Here is a 6,000-nt window from a genome sequence, read left to right as displayed (position 1 = left end):
GTGCATGCTTCACATGGTGACACGCACTTCTGACATGTTGGTTCCTTTGCTCCTCTTGTGGCCTCAGCCTTTGTCCCTTCCTCCCAGAGCCCGGAATGTTCCACCTACGGTGCCAAGTGGCTCCTCTTGTTGCCTTCACCCAAACCCAATGCCTGCACCACAGTGTCATTCATATACCCTTTCATGTGAGATGCTCACTGCTTCACACCTGAGAAACTTCTTTCCCTAATAATTGGAAAGCGGCTCAGGACAGGGGTGGATCACACGCTTACACTAGTTCCTCAAACAGCAGCCCGTGCACTACACACAGACGGCTAGGGATGAACGGGATTGAAAGAACGGATCTACATGCTTACTCAATGTCTGGTATCTTTATCCTTTGTGATTCTGGGGACAACCTTGTCTAATCGCATGGTGTTACGGGATATCTGAGGCTCAACTATCTCAACTGTCCTAGGATGAGTAGAACCGGGTGAGAGAGGAAATCAGAGAGAAGGAGGAACTGAGGCTATTCCTGGGGTGAAAAGTCTCTTGGGCTTTGTGAGCCTAGAAGCCGGAGGCTTTGTGGTCCTGGCATGGAGGACAGACTGCTGATCCCCAGAGTGATGCATGCGCGCTCACCACTGGCCCCTGAGGTCTGTGATCTGAGAACATCCACAAAGAACATCTCCTGTGATCTGAACCAGGATGGGGGATCCTGGCAAAGCCAGGGAAGTGGGTTTTCTTTACGTAGAGCTCCACGTCAGGAAAGGTGCATATCTGGTGTCTCTTTGCCACGCCTGCCCCTCACGGAGCCCCAGTTAGGAAGACATGATGGTTGAGCAGGAGAGAAGGAAGGTGTCTCCAGTGGTTAGTTGTGTTTTCCTTTGTCAGAAGATAGCAACTGAGAGGCGACTCAAAGAGATCAGTGATATGTAGGGGCTCCTGGAGGGCTCTGTCGGTTCAGTGTCTGACTTTGGCTCAGGTCATATCTCATGGTCTGTGAGTTCGAGCCCCACGTCGGGCTCTGTGCTGACCACTCGGAGCCTGGAGCCTGCTTCAGATCCTGGATCTCCCTCTCTCTCTGCCCCTTCCCCACTCACGCTCTGCCTCTCTCTCTGTCAAAATAAATAAACATTAAAAAAAAAAAGAGAGATCTGTGATATGTGGACAAAGATGACTTTTCCAAGTGATGAGTCACCACCACTGAGCCGTGGCCACTCTGTCAGAGCCATGTCCCGCCCTTTGTAGGGCTTCATGTTACAAAGCGTTTCATATTTTTCACATATTTACTTTACAGGAGGAAGCCAGACCCTGCCCCTGGCTTCCCCCATTCATGCCCTTCCTGCTCCGTTCCCCTTCCATGGGTCTGCTCACAGATCTATAACCTGGGCAGTTCCACTTGATTTCAAATAATCTTTATTAAATACTCAGTATTTGTTAGCCACTTGTATTTGTTTTTTAAGTTTCTTTCTTTCTTTCTTTCTTTCTTTCTTTCTTTCTTTCTTTCTTTCTTTCGTCTTTCTTTCTTTTGCAGGGGGGAGGGTGTGAGTGAAGGGAGGGGCAGAGTGAGAGGAAGACAGAATCCCAAGCAGGTTCCACACTGTCCACCCAGAGCCTGATGTCAGGCTCGATCTCATGACGGAGGGGCAGGCTGAGAGCGCCGTGGCGGTGAGGTGGATGCTGGCCTCAGCTCCGGCCGGGGCCACCACTCAGGGTCCTGCCTCCGTGTGGGAGCAAGAAGCTGCCACGGCCTGACCTTCTCTTCCTCTTCTGATGAGGACCTCAGTCTTACGGGATCAAGGCCTCATCCTAGGATCTCATTTAACCTGAATCCCCTCCTCACGGGGCCCATTTCCAAACGCGGCCACATGGGGGGGTGGTTAGGACTTTAACATATGAATCTGGGGGGACACGGTTCCGTCCACAGCTTGCAGCGTGCTGGGGGAGAGAGTTGTCCAGGGTCCTGGGAGTGGCCTTGAAGGGGACGAAGAATGACACAGTACAGCACGTTCCACAGCTGCTGAGCTCACCTGAAAATGAGAGACAGTTAAAGCTGAACAAGTATTTGGTCCGTTTCCCCTCACGCTCGAGCCTAAGCATAACGACGGGATATTTAGGTGCCCCGGCTCCGGAAGACAGAGACCTATCTGCCCACATCCGTACCTGTAGGAGGCGCCCTCCAGGGCAGGCAGCTCTGTGGCCCCCGGAGCCCCGACGGGAAGGCATTTCTGCGTGAAGTAACTCAGGGGCTGGGGGCACGAAATGAGTCAGGGCATGTGGCGCTCCGGGGAGATCATGGACACGGTGTGGCATCCACAGGGGCCTGAGCTCCCGCCAGGGCCCGGCACCCACTCGCCTCGTAGCCACAGGACGCATGGGTGCTGTTGAGTCTCCGTCCAGACCGCAGATGAAAACTCACAATCTGCAGACTCAGCAGGAACCCTCTGGGGTTTTCAGCCCCCAGCTGGGGAGTCAGCCGCCTGGACCAGCCATCCAAACCCCCGAGGCCAGAAGAAATCGCAGTCACGGTGAGTCACAGGCCGGAAGCTGACGCAGGCGGGACCCCAGGAGCTCTGCCCAGGCCAGTGACCACGGGTGGCCGTAGGGTGAGTGTGGCAGGCACGTGGGCTGGGATATGGCTCCTGCTGAGGACCTGGGACAGAAGGACCCTCAGTGCTGCCTCTGGGCTCCTCCCTTAGGAGGTGAGCAGGTAGCCCTGGACACCCAGCTCTGGGGTCCCCGCCCGGCCCCCGGGAGAACTCCAGGGGGCCCTGCTCTGCCCCCCACTTGGAGTCTGGGAGTGTCTGAGCGTATGTGTAGGGGTTTCGCCAGGCATCGCCACGATGATCCTTCCAAACCCCCCAGGGCCCTTTTCTAATGCAGGAGCACTTCCCTCCCTTCCAGCCAGATGACACGGGCCTGGGTCCTGTTCTCAGGGCTGACCCACGCCCTCCACTGAAGGATCGGTTTAACCGTAAGTGAAGTGGAAAGGCCAGCGCCTTAGAATTTCTGAGAAACCTGAAAAATCGAATGACTTTTTTTTTTTTTTTTTTATGGATAATAAACCCAACCGCCAGAGAGGTGAAATGGCTTGCCCAAGGTCACACTGGGGGTCTTTGCTTCTAGGGCAAAGAGTCACCCCTGAGGGCAACTCCGCTCCATCCTGTGTGTCTGCTCACCTGAGAGAAGCTTCAGGCTGGGCAGGTCGAGGCCGCTGTCCCCGCCGCGAGCCGCAGGCTTCCCTCTTCGGCTTTAAGACAGGTGTCCAGACTCGGGGGCAGGTGGACGATCGCAGAGCAACAGAGGAAAAGGGCAGGGGATGCTGACCCGCCAGTCGGCTCGGGCACCGGCCTTCCGGGACCTGCCCGCCCGCCTGCCGCTCAGGTGAGGCTGTCGGCGCCGACCCGGCTTTCGGCTCGCGGTAAGACCACGTTCCAGAACGGCTGCCTCTCCCCCCACCAGGCACCCAGGCTGCCCACGCCCAAGGGAACCAGCGTTGACGCATCTGAGCGTCTGGCACCGGGGGAGGCCACCCCTGACAAGGCAGGTTTTACTACGCTGCAAATTGCTCGTGTCTTCGGGAAGATGCCCTTTTAAAGGGCAGGATCCTGTACGGGGGAAGGGGCTGGTGAATTCCGTGGGTGACAGTGACATCTGGGACCCGGCAGAGGGAATGAGAGCCTCTAAGAACACTCTCTAAGGACCACCCGGGTGGCTCAGTCTAGTAAGTGTCTGGCTCTTGGTTTCAGCTCAGGTCATGATCTTGAAGTTGGTGAGTTCGAGCCCCACGTTGCTTGGGGTTCTCTGACTCCCTCTGTCTCTGCCCCTCCTACGTGCCCACACTCTTTCTCTCAAAATGAATACATAAACTTAAAAGAAAAAGAATGCTCTTTAACTTCTACGGATAAAAAATACATGTGGAAAACAGACTGATTACTTTTCATGTTTCAAACGTAATTTGCTGACATTAATGAGATTCGATGTCGGGGCTGCTTTCTATTTGACCTTCAACCTCAGTCTCTTCCTACGATGTTTTCTTGTAAAGGATTTTGCAAACATTGCCGAATGAGGTGCCTTCTCTTATGTCTACGTGACAGCTGCCTTCCTTCCCGAGATAAAAGTCTGAAAAGCCAGGACGGAAGGAGAGGGCTCTCGAGGGGCCGGGAGTCTGTCCTGTGGCCCCGAGGGGCTCAGCGGCCGGGCGGGTGCTCCCTCCCGGACTTAGGGTTGGACACCATTCCTGGTCACCACCAGCCTTAAGGCGGCAGCCCATGCTATTCTAGATTCCGCCTACAAGCGAGATTGCACAGCATCTGTCTTTCTCTGACTCGTGGCACGTAGCCTAACGCCCTCCAGCTGATCCACATGGTTCCAAATAGTGGGATTCCCTTCTTTCTCATGGCTCAGAGTATTCCCTCGTGCGTGTAGACACCTCGTCTTTGTCCGCTCGCTCACCCATCCGTGGGCGCTTAGGTTGTTCACACGGCCCGGCTGCCGGGGATGGTGTTGCAATGAACACGGGGGTGCAGGTATCTTTCCGAGATCCTGTCCGCATTTTCCTTGGGCAAACAAACACCCAGAAGTGGAGAGACTGGGTCGTGTGGTGGATCTATTTTGAGACAACAGTGGTTGCCGGATCCCGGGGGTGGGGGAAGAGGGACATGTTTGAGGGCACACACTGGCAACCGGGAGATGATGAAGTCCTGGGGACCCAGCCCACGGCACAGCGAACCCAGTGACCTTGACACAGCACTCCGGCACGCGAGGGAAGGGGCGAGAGGCTCTGCGTCGGGAGGGCCAAGCCCCACGCTGGCATCGGTGAAGGCCGTGGGCGGGAAGCCAGGAGGGAGCACACGGAACCCCAGAGGGCGGGGGTTGGCGGACGGGGCCTGGGTCGGTGAGGTGGGGGCCAGGCTGGCCTCCTTCGCCCGAGGAGAGCAGATTCGGCGAGGCCTCCGCGTTGGTCCGTGGAGGGGCAGCCTCGTGACCACGAGAGACTGTCGTCTGCAAAGGTGAGCAACACGCAGACTATTCGGGGAGCGTCCCCGGAAGGTGCAGGCACAGGGCCGGGGTGCTGGGGAGGCTCCCTTCACTGTGCAGCCTCCCTGCAGACTCTCCTAGCTGGGGCTGCCGAGCTGGGTGGGGGAGTGTCTTCATCTGCAGGAGTGCTGGGAGAGTCAGGTGGTGACAGGCGGGGAGGACACGGCCTGGGTGACCGCTGTGCACCTGGCTTATCTGCCTGGGGCGCTCCCAGCATGGCGGCCTTGCTCCCCCTGGAATTCCTGGGGTGGCGTTCAGTCCCAGGCGTGTGGCTCCCGGGGCATGGTGACGGGGTCACCCCTAGGTGTGGTTCAGCCTCTGGTTCAGCTCCTGAGAGGTGAGCCCAGTGCAGAAAAGGTTCTCTGTGTCTCCATCATGACCTCTGCTGTGAGCTGGGGTACAAGCAAGAGAAAGGCCACCACAGCCACTGGGAGAGGGGACTCCCGGTGTCCTCAAAGCAGACGACACAGCTGCATGTCAGCATCTAGCTGGCTGGTGCGTTCCCCAGCTTATCGCGAGGTCCCTGTGACTCCCGTCAGCCCAATCTTTGGTCACATCCACTCTCGCCCCAGGGATTCATCAGCAGCTGGGTCAACGAGACCTCCAGGGTCCAGAACCCAGAGTGAGGAGGCCCCTCAGCTGTGGTTTTCCAGGATCAGCTCTTCCTCACTCAGCCCTCCGTGTGGCCCCTAGAAAGGGTGGCAGTGAGTGATGGGCATCTGGGGACCCACTCATGCCTAGAATTTGGACATTTCTTATGAGGGCTCTTTGGGGGGGGGGGATCTTTCCCTCTGCACGGATTCTGACTTCATCCCCACGGGAACTGTGAACTCTGCACCGAGAACTCTCTTCCAGCTCCAAGTACGGAGATTATATTGGGAACAGACATTTTCAGGAGGAGCTAAGTCAGGTTGCTGAGAAAAATCCCACGCCCGTCACTCCTAAGGAGAGACTGTCCATCGGCTGGAATTTTCCAGG

Source organism: Puma concolor, chromosome A1, assembly GCF_028749965.1.
Source record: "Puma concolor isolate L17-30 chromosome A1, mPumCon1.1.hap2, whole genome shotgun sequence".
In the NCBI taxonomy this organism is placed as follows: domain Eukaryota; kingdom Metazoa; phylum Chordata; class Mammalia; order Carnivora; family Felidae; genus Puma; species Puma concolor.
The sequence above is the reverse complement of the archived record's forward strand: the minus strand, read 5'-3'. Positions refer to the sequence as shown.